Below are 15,559 nucleotides of genomic sequence, written 5' to 3' on the forward strand. Positions count from 1 at the left end.
ACACACCTTGTGAAAAGAAAAGTATGAGATCAAGTGAAAATTCCCAGAATCCGCTGGGCTCTCTGTCCTGGCACCACGTGGGAGGGTCTCAGCCCCTTGCCAAAGGCTCCTGCGTAGCTGGGTTTCCTCGCCCAACAGGTCAACAAGACACAGCCCCACGACTGCCTAAATAAATAATAACCAAAAGGGAATTAACTGAATCTAACTTTTCTCCATTTGGGTGTGTTGGGAGGGGGTGGGGTGCAACCTGGCTTCACTATTGTTTACCAGTCACTTACATTGCCCAGGTATCTTGAAAAGTCAACACTTCTCTCTTGTTTTGTAGCCTGGCAGCTGTCTGTGATGTCCACTATCCGCGTACAAATAAAAGATGTTTGTATACTGGGAAGTATGGAGTCTGTCACCTTAATATGATATTGCTGGAAGCTGGACCCAGCCATCTTTTTTTTTTTAAGTCTACTGTCAGTGTCATCAAAACCACCCCTGGGTAGTAAAGAATTACAAAGAAAAACAAAAACCACCCCTGGGGTTGTTTTCATCCTTAATAGCTAAGTCCCTGTCATGGTGTTCTGTTGCTGCGAAGAGACATCATGACTAAGGGAACTTATAAAAGGAAGCATCTGATTGGGGGCTTGCTTACAGTTTCATTGGGTGAGCCCATGGTCATCCTGGCAGAGAGTGTGGTGGGAGGCAGGCACTGTGCCTAAGAAGTAGCTGAGAACTCACATCTCATCTGCAAGTTGCAGAGAGAGAAAGACAGAGAGACAGAGACAGAGAGACAGAGACAGAGAGACAGTGCCTGAGCCTGACAGGGGCCTTTGAAACCTTCAAGCCCACTGCAAGTGGCACACCTCTTCCAATAAAGTCACACGCCTAATCCCTTCCAAGCTGTTTCACTGAGGACCAATCTTTCAAATACATGAGCCTATGGGGCTCATTCTTATTCAGACCACCACAGTCCCCAATGGCAGAAACACAGTAGTTCTGTCTTACTTGTCAGGAAAGGGAGAATCTGTCTCCAGGGCTCTGGGCTGTGGTGTCACCATCACTGGGGGGGTAATTAGACACAGTTGGTATCCCACCAGCCAGAGCTGGGGGAGACAGCTGGGTTTTTGTGGGGCTCCCTGCCTCATCTTCCACTCTTTCTTCTCTCCGCTCTAGCACAAGTCTTACTCAACTCTCTAGACACACCCACCCCGCTCACAGCACATGCTCGACCCAGGCCTGGCTACCCTTAGCTTACCTGCAGCTGCCGCAGCATTGACCCCTCTCTGCTCAGTCTGGAGTCTCCCCAAACCCCTGGAGGGAAGTCCTAAGACCCTCAGACACCTCAGAGGGCCTCACTTCCTGGAAATCAAAGGGTGGCAGGATTTGTTGCACGCCTTCCTTTCCCACTTGGCTTCCTAGGGTTCCACACTCAGGCCCCATCTCGCAATCAGCTTTGGAGGAAATGTAGAATAACTCCCTGACACTGTCCCCAAGAGAATCTCGTGGGTTTCCTGAGCCTTAGGGACACAAGGTTTTGTAAGTCACACCCAAGTACCCTGTACTGAGTAAGTTTTGTCTGGGACAGCCAGAGGGGCCTTATTCTTGGAAATAACCTACAACCCTTTTAAAAGGCAGGGATAGAGGAAACAAAACATTAAAATCTGAAAAGAAAGTCTAATCTCTGGGGCTAGCAGTGGAACTAGAAGGCGACTGAGCTGCTGGGGTATTGCCCCCGCCCCGCAGTCTGACATTGACCATCCACTGGGAATCTGAGACAAAGCACATCTCCATGGAGGGCCACACGCGGGCTCTTCTTCAATGGGAATCACTGTGAATACCACCGACTTCTCCCCAGAGTGCACAGCTCAGAAACCAAGGTGTGCATTAGAGTCTTGCTTAGTCACCCCTTGTCCTCCCTGGAGCATCAGGGCGGCCCAGTTCCTTTTCTTCTTTGTGCCTCTCTCTTCAGTCTCTGATGCACCTGCCAACTGCTTCCCAGCAGTTAGTTCACAGAGGGGAAGGAAGCATCTTGGGAAAGACGGTTGAATCCTGTTCCATTCGGAGCAGTTTTGTGTACCAGCGCAGATGACTGAACACGCGGAAACCTTGCTGTGTCTTGCCCGACTTACTCTACGCCCCTGCAGCCTAGCTTGCCTCCTGTTAGCCACAACCTGAAGCTCCACTGAGAAGCTGCCATCTCTCTTCTTCCTGTACCATGGACATTGAAGCTACCCCGGTGCCAGGCTGGCCCTGGTTAGCTGAGTATAAAGAAATCAGGCCTGCTGAGGAAGCTGGGCCCTTCCCATCTCCCAACCCGGACCCCTGTTCTGGATGCATCACATAGCAGGGCTAGTACAAATGCACTGCATGATGGTAGCTCCACGTGGGCCCGTGGAGGGACCTGCCTAAAGCATGTTTCCCAACCTGTTGGTCTTGACCCTCACTGGAGTCACATATCAGATATTATATCACAATTCACTCATAACAGAAAAATTACAGTTATGAAGTAGCAGCGAAATAATTTTATGGTTGGGGGGGGGGTCACCATAACATGAGGAACTGTATTAAAGGGTCGCAGCATCAGAAAGGCTGAGAACCTCTGGCCTAAATGATGACTCCAAGAACAGACAAATTCAAGAGGCAGGTAGTTGGGAGAGCCCCATGTCAAGACAACCGTCTGTAGCATGAATTCTAATTGGTCTTAATAAACAAAACCCTGAGTCAGATATTAGGGGGCGAAAGCTGAAGGATCAGAGAAGCTGTGCGGCCAGCCACCAGAGAGACTTTTTACCTCTACCAATACTCAGTGAGAAGGGGTGATCCTGTCCCCAGACTGCCTGCCGGGACAATCCTCAGACTGCCTCTGAGCTCTTGTCTCCATCTGCCTCGTATTCTCTCCACCCAGCCACATCACTTCTGTCCCCACCTCCCTAATGCCGGGATTAAAGGCGTGTGATCCCAAGTGCTGGGACCACCTTTGTCTAAACTCTGTTTCTCTTTGAGACAGATTCAATCTTGTGTAGCCCAGGGTAGCCTTGAAGTATCAGAGATCCCTCTGCCTCTGTTGTGTGCAACCCATCACTCCCTGGCCTCTAGCTCCACTCTGTGATCTTCAGGCAAGCTTTATTTGTTAAAACACAAAACCTCCCTACAACTGTCCTCTTAAGGAGCGCAGATGAGGCTGGACCATGATGGCTCACACCTTTAATACCAATACTATGAAGGCAGGGGCAGGCGGATCTCTATGAGTTCAAGGCCAGCCTGGTCTACACAGAGAAGCTGTGGGGAGCTTGAGACAGGAACTGGGGTCCTGCAGTCAAAGCTCCAGCAATCGCCTGGAACACACAGAGGCTGGGAATGGCAAAGGGTGGGTTCTCCTGCAAGCCTATCAGGGGAAATACAGTCCTGACAGCAGATCTGCGGCCTCTACATGGTGAAAGAATAATCCCTATCAGGTTAGTGGTAATTTGTTACAGTAGCCACAGGCACAGAGAGAATCAACTCTAGTGTCGGAACAGCCGCCCCCAAATGTCCTGACTTTCATCGTCTGCTCTGTTTCTTCACTCTGCTTACAGTGGAGCAAAGGGACCCTCACATAGCCAACCCTCCTTTCATCTCCTCTCGTCCTCTACTCTTTTCCCCTCCCTCCCTCTCCGTCTCCCCTCCCCCAGCCCACTCCCTCCAGGCACAAGCACAGGCACATTACACTTCTCTGGTGAGTGGGTTGCAGTTGAAGGATGATTTATCTAGAAATTATTAATAGGAATTTAATGGAACTCTTGAGCTGGAAATTTTAACGAAAGCGAACGATTCCCTAGAATAATTCAACAGAAATGAGTAGAAAGAAAAAAAATAACCAACGCAATTATCTTTATCAATTGAGAGTATTCAATCTGACTAATGGTTTGTTACCTCACATCTTGCTTCTTGGGCGGCTACATGGCATCTGCCTGACTCCGCCTACTCTCTATATCTCTGTTCAGATTTCCTGCCTGGCTTTAGTCTGCTAAGCCATCGGCCAAAACAGCTTTATTCATCAACCAATAAAAACACATAAACAGAAGGACATCCTATATACATCACCACAGTGACACACTTTACCTCCTAATAGTGCCGTTTCCTATGGCCAAACATTCAAACACATGAGTCTATGGGGCCACCCCTATTCAAACTACTGCACCATTTAATACTACATTTTATGGGGTTTGCTTATTTTTGTAAGGTCTCCGCCATAGAGACCTTTTCCCCCATCTAGCCCCCATAACCACCCATGTACTTACTGCTTGTGTTTTGTGAAGCACACAACCACTATGGGCTCTGGAAGCATCCGGCGTGTGTGCGTGCGGTACATATGCAAACCTGCACCACATGAAAAGGCTGTCTGGCTCGGGCAGACGTGAGAGGGTAAAACGAGTCAGAGACTCCTCCTGCAGGCCATCATGCTTTGTCTGCCTAGGAAGTTGGGGCCAAGGACTCCACAGCTGCCCCCAGCTCCTCTATTTGCAACCATAAGGAACACGCTTGGCATTCACAGTAAGTTCCCTCCCAGCCTTGAGAACAAACGGAGTCTCTCTCAAGTGCGTGAAGATGATGCTGAGTTCTCTGCAAGTTCAAGAGAGCTTTAATGTAAAACGGTGATCGTATAGCACAGAACAGTGTATTGTAGACTTGGAAGCGGCTGGTACAGATTTTATTTGTGTTTTTCAGAGATGGAGTAACCAGTCAGTGATAAAGTGGAGGAGAAATATAAACACCCTGGGAGTGTGGAACTCTAGCAGTCAAGTGTGCTGAGAACCACAGGCAAGGGGAGATCAGTCATCTAAATTAAATGTATTCTGGTCAGAGACAGAAATGTGTTTTTCTACAGTGATGGGAAGGCAGGAAAAGCCTCAGAGAGTCACATTAGCACACATGGATCCAGCCTAAGGTCAGAAGCTCAGTGGGTGAAGAGTTCTTCATCGAGTCTGGACATCCTCCTGAACTGGGGTAATCTTCACTGGGGTGAAGATTCCTTCATAGAGTCGGGACATCCTCCTGAACTGGGGTAATCTTCAGTAGGGTGGAGTTCTTCATCAAGTCTGGACATCCTCCTGAACTGGGGTAATCTTCACTGGGGTGAAGATTCCTTCATTGAGTCGGGACATCCTCCTGTTCTGGGGTAATCACACTTGTACTCAGTCATTGGGCTCTCACCTGCAAAGCCAAACACAACTGGTCACAATTTCCTGTGTACTCTGAAGTGGCAACTTAAATAAACAATCTACCCAAGGGACGACCCTTTCCCCAAACCCTGCAGCATCAGTATCTTTTTCTCCCAGAATCCATCCCCTCGGTAGTCCACAGTCCTGGCTGCTCACGTGCATTGCTCTGCAGAGCCGCCTGTCTGCACAAGCTGGGACAACTTGAACAGTGTGCCTTAGGAGGATTGCTTGCACCAGCCAAACACATCAGCTTGAATTCTTGAGGCTCTCCAAGGAAAGGGCCATCTCTCCTCTCTTCAGACATCTACAGTAGTTTCCCTCTTCAGCCTTCTCTTTAGAGACCCAGGTGACATCTGCTCTGCATCCCTCCCTGGCTCACTCGGCTCTGGGCTGTGAGATCTTTCCTCAGAGTTCCAAGGGATGATGCTGCCCACACTGTCCAGCATGTTCCTCACCCTTCGGCCTGACTGCTGACTCTACAGAGACTAAGTACTTTGTGTGGGTACATACCAAGCCTTTACTCATTTCCAGTTCTACCACTAAAGAGGGGTTTAGAACTCACTTTCTAGCCCAGGCTGGCTTCAAATTTATGGAAAGCCTCCAACTTCAGAGTCCCAAGGGCTGGGTTTACAGGCCTGAGCCACCATTCCTGCTAGAAGGAAATACTGCATTAAAGCGATCGGTTCAACTCCAGGGACTCTGGAAAGTGGCAAAAGACTAAGTCACCACACTCAAGGTGACCATGACCTACTGTCTGGTCTTCCTTCCTTGGAAGGATTGACATGGAATCACACACAGCCTGGGTGCCTTTTCTGAGAGTCACAGGAGGCCAAGGGGGAAGGAATAGTCTCAGTGGGTGAAAGGTTTGCATCCCTTCCCCAATGTCATGCACAGCACCCCACAATGTTTTGTCCCTCAATGCTGGCTCTGGTGAACTCTAGGAAATTGAAGCAGAGATTATGGGGCACAGCCACATGGTGAAGGCCTTCTCCTGTGGTGGATAAGTGGGAAAATACCTGAGCCAACAAGACCACGTCTCCTCAAAAGATACCATTTGGCAGCCCTGGGAGAGAAATGTGAAGTCACCAAGAATTAGCCTCAGCTTCAGGCTAGGAGCAGCTCCCCATCCTGATAGCACCAGAAAGGGGACATGAGAAGTCTCTTCTCCAGCCACAACTGAGTGGGAGCTGCCACAGTAGACTTGAGTGTCAGCTTGAGGGGACAAAGCATCGTTTCTGGGTGTGGCCTCGAGAGGTTTCTAAGGAAATGGGTGTCTGTGCACGGACTGAGTGGACAAGGTCTATTCTCAACATGGTGGACACCCTTCACCCAGTGGGAGCTGAGCAGGAAAGAAAGGACTGTAAAGGGGCGCTCTTCCTGTCTCTGTCCTGGAACTGGTGCACACTTTCTATGCCCTCCGGCAGCAGAACTCCAGGTCTCCTGACCTTTGGACTCCAGGACGTGGGTTCTCGGACCTTAGACAGAGTCGCACAGTCAGTGTTCTCGAGTCTCCATCTTGCAGAACAAAGGCTGTTGCTGGGCCCTGCTCAGTCTTTAGACTCCTCTAGACCAATCGCCCTGATAGCTATGAGAGGGACCCAAGGCCTCCAGGAAGCCCAGCTCTTGACAAATGACTACACCTTCCAGTGAGCTAAACGGTGTATGAGCTCCAAAGCCCCAGGAGTTCTATGTAGGGTTGAATCAGTAACTGAAGGAAGAGCAGCCGGAGAAACCAAGAAAGTCGGGGACATCAGAAATGGAGAGACTCAAGACAGAAGACCAACGTTAACAAAGCTCTTGGTAGGAGCATCTAAGGAATGCTCCCCAGAACGCAGAAAAGGTCCGAGAAAACAGTGGAGTAACTGGAGGACCTCGGAGCCCACACCTCCGTCCCTTCTTCCTTTCACGCATTTGAAGGATTTTCCACAAAAGCTGACTACTTGTTTTTAATGACTGCTACTTGAAAGTCAATTCCTGCTCTCACTAATTTAATCTAATGAGATTTCCTTATTATTTCAACCCATGGCTATTTTCTTGACAGCCAGTTTTAAGTAAAGAAGATCAATGCTTTTAGATAAATGGAGTTATCCCCTCCCATACACAGTATTTGCACCTGACTAATCAGTTCCCTTCAAGATTCTGGGCACTTCCAGGGCCAGCACAGTTCTGCAGCCTGCCTCTCATTTCTCTCGCTTGGTCTGATCCACACGGTGGCATTAGACATCTCAAAGCTGCTTCTTCAAAAAGCCAACTTGCTATCACTCAGTGTTTCAAATCTCCACAGAAGTCTTAAAAGTTGAGGATCTAAAAACTGACTGGGCTTAACATAAGCCAAAGGTCATTTTTTCGAGAAGATAGGACAGCAGGATGTAGAACAGTACCGCACAAGGCTCTGTAGCCAGAGTAAGTACTCAGTGGAGGAGAAAGAGATGAGGACATCGGCAAGCAGATACACACTTCCTGTGTCGCTCTGTGCGCCGGGTTGCAGGAACCTGTCTACCAGGGCTGACTTACCTTGCTATTGTGTCCCACAGTCTGTGACATTTGTGTGGCTGACCCAGAAGTGGTGGGGACCACAGCTATAAAAGGCTTTTCCAAAACACAAAGCAGGGTTGACTTAACTGCTGGTGTCTGGGTCACAGGCAGGAGCTTGTGTGGTTGGCACAAATGACACGGGACTACATTTTCACACGGCTTTTCTGGGTTGAGGAGACAGGGGTGACTTAACCTGACCTTGTGTGTCTGAGCCAGAGGTCCAAGGGATGCGCCACACAGATCTTCCACATGGCCAGCTAGTGGTGGCTTAGCTGCAGTGTTGTCTGGGTAGCAGGTTTCATCCTGGGTGGCTAACACTAATGTGGTAAGGGCATCTTCCAAAGGCTGGGCGGGTGTGTTGTCTGTGTGACGGGTTTCATCCTGTACGGTTAATCCCCATGCTGCAGGGGTGTCCTCAAGAGGAGTTCAGGGTGGGGGGGGGTGGATAGTGGCCCAGGTGGGTGCCTGGGATCTATGTTCCCAGAACTCTCTGGAAAGTTACTGTCAGTTTTTCCAGCTCTTTTCTCCACGTTTTTTCCTACAGAGAGAGAAACACTTAGGGTAACATCTCAGAAGAAAAAGCACAGAGGTGGCCAACATGTCATCCCGTTTGGGTCTTATTTCTCAACCCAGTAGTCTTGCTTTCTCTGATACTCCTAAAGCCATGGAGGATAGCCACACCCACCCCCTACTGAGCTGCCTTCAGAGACAACTAAAGCCCCAGTCTTCTTGGTATCCTGCTGCATTTTATTCTTTCTATGTTTTTCTGTGTGCACGTGTATGTATGTCTGTGTATGGGTGTTTACTTATGTGTATGTATATGAATATTCATACAGGAGAGGGTTTATTGCAATGTGTATACAAGTGTGTGGTGCTTAGAAGCCTATTTCTGGGGTCAGTCTTAGAATGAGGTCCATTTTATCTCTTTCCGGGGAGACAAGGTTTCTGGAACTCACACATTTGGTCGTCTGACTGGCCTACAAGCCCCAGGGGTCAACCTGCCTCTCACTCCCCAGATCTAGGATAAAAAGCAGGTACCACCCTCCTGGCTTTTGATACTGTTCTTTTTATTTGGATTTTGAGGCTAGAACTCAAGTCCTTTTGTTTGCCAAGCAAACAGTTTACAGACTGGGTTACCTCTCCAACCCTGCCCTGTATTCTTTACCAAAACCTTGACACACTTTTTCTGTCCTCCATTACTTGATGCCCATAGTTCCACCCTGTGTCTATGCCAATATGGTTATTCTGGATCCCAAACAGGCTAAACGACAAGTTCAAGTCCAGAATAATTAGACCTGCTGTCTCAGGGGCGCTGGTGAACTTGAACTGAAAAATGAAACCACCAAAACTTTTCTGATGATTGCATCAACTCAGGGACATTTAAAATACCAGGTCATAAACTCCTTTCCCTCACTAGGTACCTAAGAAATGGACAGCTCTGAGATACTTAGCCCTCTTGCTGACTGTCAACACCAGCGTGTGGAGCAGCCCAGAGGACACATCAACACAATAGCGTGTGGGTGCCTCCTGTGTGTGTTCTTCCCAGCACGGGAGCCCTGCAGAGCCCTGGTTGCTCTCCACAAGCTTCAACTAACTTTTCCAGATTTGACTCAATGGGTACTGCCAGAAAGATCAAATATCACAAACAAACAGCTCTAAGTATAGCCACATGTCAATCAAACTTCCCAGCCATGAGCTCAGGAATGTCAGGTCCTGGTGAGGATTTTCATGGCGGTAAGGTTTCTTGCCCTGGCTATTGCAGAAAACAAGAGATTTCTGCCCCTCTTGGACTAGCAGGCTAAATCTGGTTGATGCCTCCACTTCACCCTTGCTAGTCTATCTTTTTCTTTAAGTCACTGACCTTTGCCCCTCTGGTAAACTAGCACATTAAAAGCACAGACTATTGCTACCACCCCAGGACACAGCCTGAGAAATGAAGGCACTGCCCCAATGCCTGTGCCATTACAGCTGGCTCTGTAGGAAGTGTACATTGTAATCGCTGGTGTGTTTTGTACAAGTGTCCAGAATGAGTAGCTCAGCTCTAGGAAATGGCTGTGTTCTCTAAACTCTGCCGTATGAAACGAGCTGAGTTAGGACAGTTCTAATGAATGTCACTTGAGGGAGAGAGAATTGAGCCAGGAGTGGCAGCAACATCGCACACACCATCTCAGCCTGACCCTGTTCATCCCCGTCTGGACTACACTGCAGAGGCAGCCCCAGTGCTTCTCCCCCACTGCTGCTCAGAATCTCTATGGCTTACATCCCAGACGTTTCCGATGCCTGAAGCTTTTAGATGGGCCATAGCGACACTGAAGATCCAACTTCAAGGTGTGTTTCCCCCTTAGGGATGACGTAGAGGGCTCATAGAGATGGTCCTTGGGCAGTTTTTCAATGAAGAGGTTGATGAAAGAAACAAAAAGGATTAGGCTTCACAGAAAAGGTCCACATCTCCCTGAGATGCTGTTCTTGTGGCCCCTGCGTGGAGATGCTGGAAATAAGAGGCATGCCCTGAAAAGCCTTGCTCCCCTTCTCCATTCCCAGAGAGAAAGACCTGTGCCCTGGTCCACAACCAATCACATGACAGCAAACACCACATCTGAGAGGACAGCAAGCAGGACACACTGTGGTGTGCACCTGCCTTCCCAGCACTCAGGAAGCCGACGATGGCAGTGAGGACACAGACCGCACTTCCAACCTTCAGAAAAAGAAACTAGGGACACTGGTCTCTTTTCACCACTCTCAGATCACAATATGGATCCTTCTATTTTTCTTCAGTACAGGACAATACTGCTTCTCAGAGAATTTTATGTCTGAGACACTGATGGCTCTGAGAACAAGGGGAGGAGTGATTCACCTTGTAGGTAGAAACCAGGGATCTGCTGTCCTCCGACAACACTGTCCGTCCCAGAAACAAGCATCCACCACTATTGTCAAGAACCCTGAAAGAAGTACATGTTCAAAAACTTAATGTGACCCACCATGACATGAGTGTACCTGTCTGTGGTAGAACGCACGAGGAACTGATAACTGTGTGTACCTTTTGGGGGTAAGAATAGATGGATTTCCTGTTTAGCCAAATGTGCTCTTTTGTCTTCTCGATTCTATCAAATGTGGGTGTCATCTCTTCAAAATACAACCATGCAAATAACCAAAGCCTAGGATGGCTCATGACCACAGTCTCAAAAGACGGTCTTTAAGCTGCAGAGCGCCTACTAAATGGGAAACGAAAGGAACCTGTGCGGGATAGGAGCTCTGAAGCAGTGCTTGCAAGACCTGGGATGCGCCATTGCAAACTCAAGAATGCGAGCTGGCCACTGAGCCCTGCGCTTGCTCCCTCCTCTGGAGAGCAGGAATGGGTGGGGTCCTACTCAGTAGACACAGCTCTGCAGAGACCGATGAAATCATGCCGGGGAAATCCCTACAGCCACACGCAACTCTTTAGGACCTGGTATACTAACGCTGAGACCAGACATGACTGACACCTTTGCCATCTCTCTCTCCCTTGACCACACTGCTCTTGTCACTGTGGATTTAGGGGCTCTTCCAGGGTGAGTCCTGGAAGCTTCTATTTATGCTGCCTACCTGAAAAATGATGAAGAGCTCAGGGAAAGGTCTGACTGCGGTGGGCCACGCAGAGCGCATGATCCACAGGTGTCTGGTGGGTTGCATAGTTATAGCAAGGTTAAAAAGAAAACCCCTGTTCCTTTATCACACAATCTGCTACCAAACGAGTGGAGGCAAGGAACTCGGGCTCTGCTAGAGACTACCAATAACTGTGTGGCCAACTGCTTTAGTAGAGAAAGAAAGAACAGTAAAAACTCCCATCAACACACAACACATCCTATTTAGCTATCAACCCTTCTAACACCTGGGCCATGTGGGCACAGGCAGTGGCATCGCCACCTTTGGTCCTCGTGACTTTGAGTGAAAGGACAAGCCCTGTGTAGGAGCTGCCAGGAAACATGATTAATCCCAATGACATCGTAAAGTTCCCTACTTCTAACAACTGAAAGATGAGCAAGGATGAGCGGGGTGCCAGTCACAGGAAGCAGTAACGTCAGGCATCTTGTGTGAGGTGTTTGCCATTCAAGGCGAAACCCTCTTCTATGTGGTCTTCTTTGACGTTGGTCAATGCTGTGGAGATGATGTTGTTTCCCGGGAGCAACAAGATGGAAAGTCAAGGTTGAACTGGATTGGAACCAGTACCACTATTGTGGTAGGAGAATGGTGTCTCAATGATCAAGAGTGTGGACCAGCTCCGTCTGCAACAGAGAAAACAAAGTACATCAAAACAGGGCCCCGTCATCCCAACAGTCCAGCACACGCTGTGTGCACGTCACAAGCCTCTACCCTATGAAGAAATTAGATAAAACATTATATGCTTTGGTCCAGATCAAATACATTCTCCTCAATATCCAGAAAACCCAAACCAGCGGAGCAGTGGTGGCTCACCCTTTAAGCTCAGCACTTGAGAGGCAGAGGCAGGAGGATCTCTGGGAGTTCAAGGCCAGCCTGGTCTACAGAGTGAGTTCCAGGACAGGCTCCAAAGCGACACAGAGAAACCCTGTCTTAAAAAAAAAGAAAAAAAGAGAGAGGTGGGAGCGGAAAAAGAGAGAGGAAGGAAGAAAGGAAGGAAGGAAGAAAGGAAGGAAGGAAGGAAGGAAGGAAAGAAGGAAGGAAGGAAGGAAAGAAAGAAGGAAGGAAGGAAGGAAGGAAGGGAGGAAGGAAACCCCAAACCATGGTGCTAGGACTGGCAGGCTCTAAAATCGGCCTTTGCCCCGCAATTCAGTGTTACAAGCAATGTAGCAATAATTACCATTCAAGTCAGCCATTCTCTGTTATTAGGGAGGCTTCCTGGAGCACTGTGAGATTAGGAAGCATTTCTAGTCCATTATTTCTGAGCACCTACTTCCATTTACCCCATGCCTGTACCCAGTGCGCCTCCATGAAGATTGCTACGGTGTTTCTTTTCTTTTGTTTTAACCTAAAAATTAAGTGATAGTTTCTGTGATTTTTTTTTCAGATTTGAGCAAAAGTTAACTAAGGGGATCATGTTGGATAAATACTCCTGTGTTCACTATTTGATTCGGTTCCCACCACTTATCATCAGAGCAAGGTATTCACAGCTCAAGAGCACCAATGTACTTCACTAACTGAGCAAAATTGACTAACGAGGCCATAGTTACCTCAGCTGGACGGAGGCACTACACTTTATACCCACTGCAGTCCCAGCTCCAATAACGGAACAGCCTTCCTGGAAGAGTGGCAACTACAAGAAGAAAAAGTTAAATGGCATCCAGAAGATGAGTGAGAGCTGCCCTAGCCCTGCAGGACCGAGAGCTGAGAAGGCAGACCCTGTAGCACAGGCAGGCCCCCCCTTTTCTGGGCTCTTATAGTAGGGAGATCATCTCAGTGTTTCTTAGAAGTGTTCATTAACAAAGTCATTTAGCCATGGCATGTGATCTCGCATGTTCTAATAGATAAAGGAATATCAGTGCATATTATATAGACAGATAACATCCTTGACGGAGGAGAGGCCTTGGGGAACAACGGAAGTCTGTCTGAGAGCATTTCAGTTCATCTGACTGGGAGAGCTCATGGCAGATTTCAAGGGCTTTCAAAGATGGAAGGACAAGACCCCAGAGCACTCTGTGACTGAGTACACCTTAGATGGTCCAAGTCTTTTCTTGTACATCTCTTGTTTCTCCTTGAATCCTCTCTTCCTTGGGCTGGGTTGTAGCAGGTCTGAGGACTCACATCTTTCCTCTGCTCTCACTTGTCATTGTGACTGCAAGTTTTTCTTCTCTCGGACTCCGTGGCAATTCTTCTGACCACACTTTGCTTCTTTTTGCTCCAGGGCCTGAGCAGACTTACCTCTACCTTGATGTTACATACAAGGAAAACATTAAGTGCTTTCGCATTTCCTTTCTTTTTCTTTTCTTTTCTTTTCTTTTTTTTTCTTTTTCTTTTTTCTGTTTTTTTGAGACATGGTCTCACTCTGTAGCCCAGTCTGGACTGTAACTCACTACACAGCCCAAGCAAGCATCAAACAAATGGCCAATCCTCCTACTTCAGCCTCTCAAGCGCTAGGATCAGAGGTGTGAGCCACCGTGCCCAGCTGCTTTTTTCTTTCCAATGCAGGTGAAACCGGTGTGGCAGTTAAGTGATTTAGCGGCCCCAGCAAACAGACAGTAGAGAATCTTGGGCCTCGAGCATTCTCTGCCGTGCTTGGAGTTCAAAGGTGTCGAACTGGAGGGGGAGATAGGAAAGGAAACCAGTAGGGAAGCATGGGGATATATAGGTTCAGGGGAAAGAGATTCCTGAAGCTCTCAGGTTTTGTTGTTGCTGTTTGCTGTGAGAAGTGTGTCAAGTGCTAGAGATTGAAGCCTGGGCCTGGTGCTCATTAGGCAAGTGTTTGTTTTGTATGTTCAAAACTGATGATTTGGTGTTTCCTGTAGCATGCCCAGAAACTGCTATGAATTCTACACAGTGAAGGGAAAAATCTTAAAAGTTTTCTTATTTTATTCTAAGCTTCAATTTTTATGTCACTCATGTCTAGAGACCACAGGTAATTTTTTTTTGGTAGAAATAGAGAACATTTTATTGAGAAAGAAAAAGGTACTTATCGACATTTATATAAATTTCATATTTAGCTGTCTACCAAGGCAATAACAGATAATGTTTAGTTTTATTTTTAAAAAAATATTTTAAATAGTTTTATGATTGCTTCATTAGGAGTAAAAAAAAAGTTCAAACATAACCAACTTTGAGGAAACAGTACTATGTCAGGCTGTGTGATCAACTTTAACCAGCAACTGTCAATTATATTTCTTTCCTTTTTAAAATTTAAATTTTATTATTTTAATGTGTGTGGGTATTTTGTCTGCATGTATGTCTGTGTGCCATATGACTACAGTGCCCTCAGAGGTCAGAAGGGGGTGTCAGGCCTCTGAGAACTGAAGGTACTTGTGGGTGCTGGGAACTGAACCTGGGTCTTCTGGGAGAGCAGTCACTGCTTTCAATGAGCCATCTCCCCGGCCCCCTTTATTTCTTTTCTTAAAAACACCAACCATCAATCCTGTTAGCTACGTCCCTAAATGCTTTTGTGCTGGAGACTGAACTCTGGGCCTGGCACTCCTTAGGCAAGTGCTCTACTACAGGGCTACATACCCAGAGCATCAACAACAAAAAATTATGCACATAAAAATCTTTTCATTTTGAGTAGCTGTGAGCAAACACAGTAAGAGAAACATCCCTGTAAAGCAGAAAACCTGGATTGCCTGTCTCTCATCAAGGCCAAATTCTTTCAGGGCCCAAGGCAAACATCCAAGAAGGCTGATATATTACTGGGACAAAATACTGGAGGGACAACTTCGAGAGGAGTGGCGTGTCTGGGCTCACAGAGGGAGAGATTTCCAAACAGACCATCACTCTGGACCAGTGGGGAGGTACAGCGTCATCCTTAGCATGAGCACCAATGAGAGACAAGAAGAGACACAAGCCCAACTTCGCAGCCGCAGCACCAGTGACCGGCTTGCTTCAGCTAGGCTCTAGTTTCCATCACCTCCCCATCACATCATCTGTTAATGTATCAAGATCAGAGCCCTCACAGCCTCAATCCCATCAGAAGCTATGGTGGTTTGTGTAAGAATGTGCTCATAGGCTCCTGTATTGGAATGCTGGGTCATCAGGGAGTGGGGCTTAGAAGGATTAGGAGGTGCGACCTTTTGGAGGAAGTGTGCCACTTTGGGGGTTCAGAAGCCTAAACCGGGCTCAGACTCTCTCCCTGCTGCCTGCAGATCTGGATGTAGGACTCACAACCACTTCTTCAGCAC

This window comes from Arvicola amphibius, chromosome 5, assembly GCF_903992535.2.
Source record: "Arvicola amphibius chromosome 5, mArvAmp1.2, whole genome shotgun sequence".
Taxonomy (NCBI): domain Eukaryota; kingdom Metazoa; phylum Chordata; class Mammalia; order Rodentia; family Cricetidae; genus Arvicola; species Arvicola amphibius.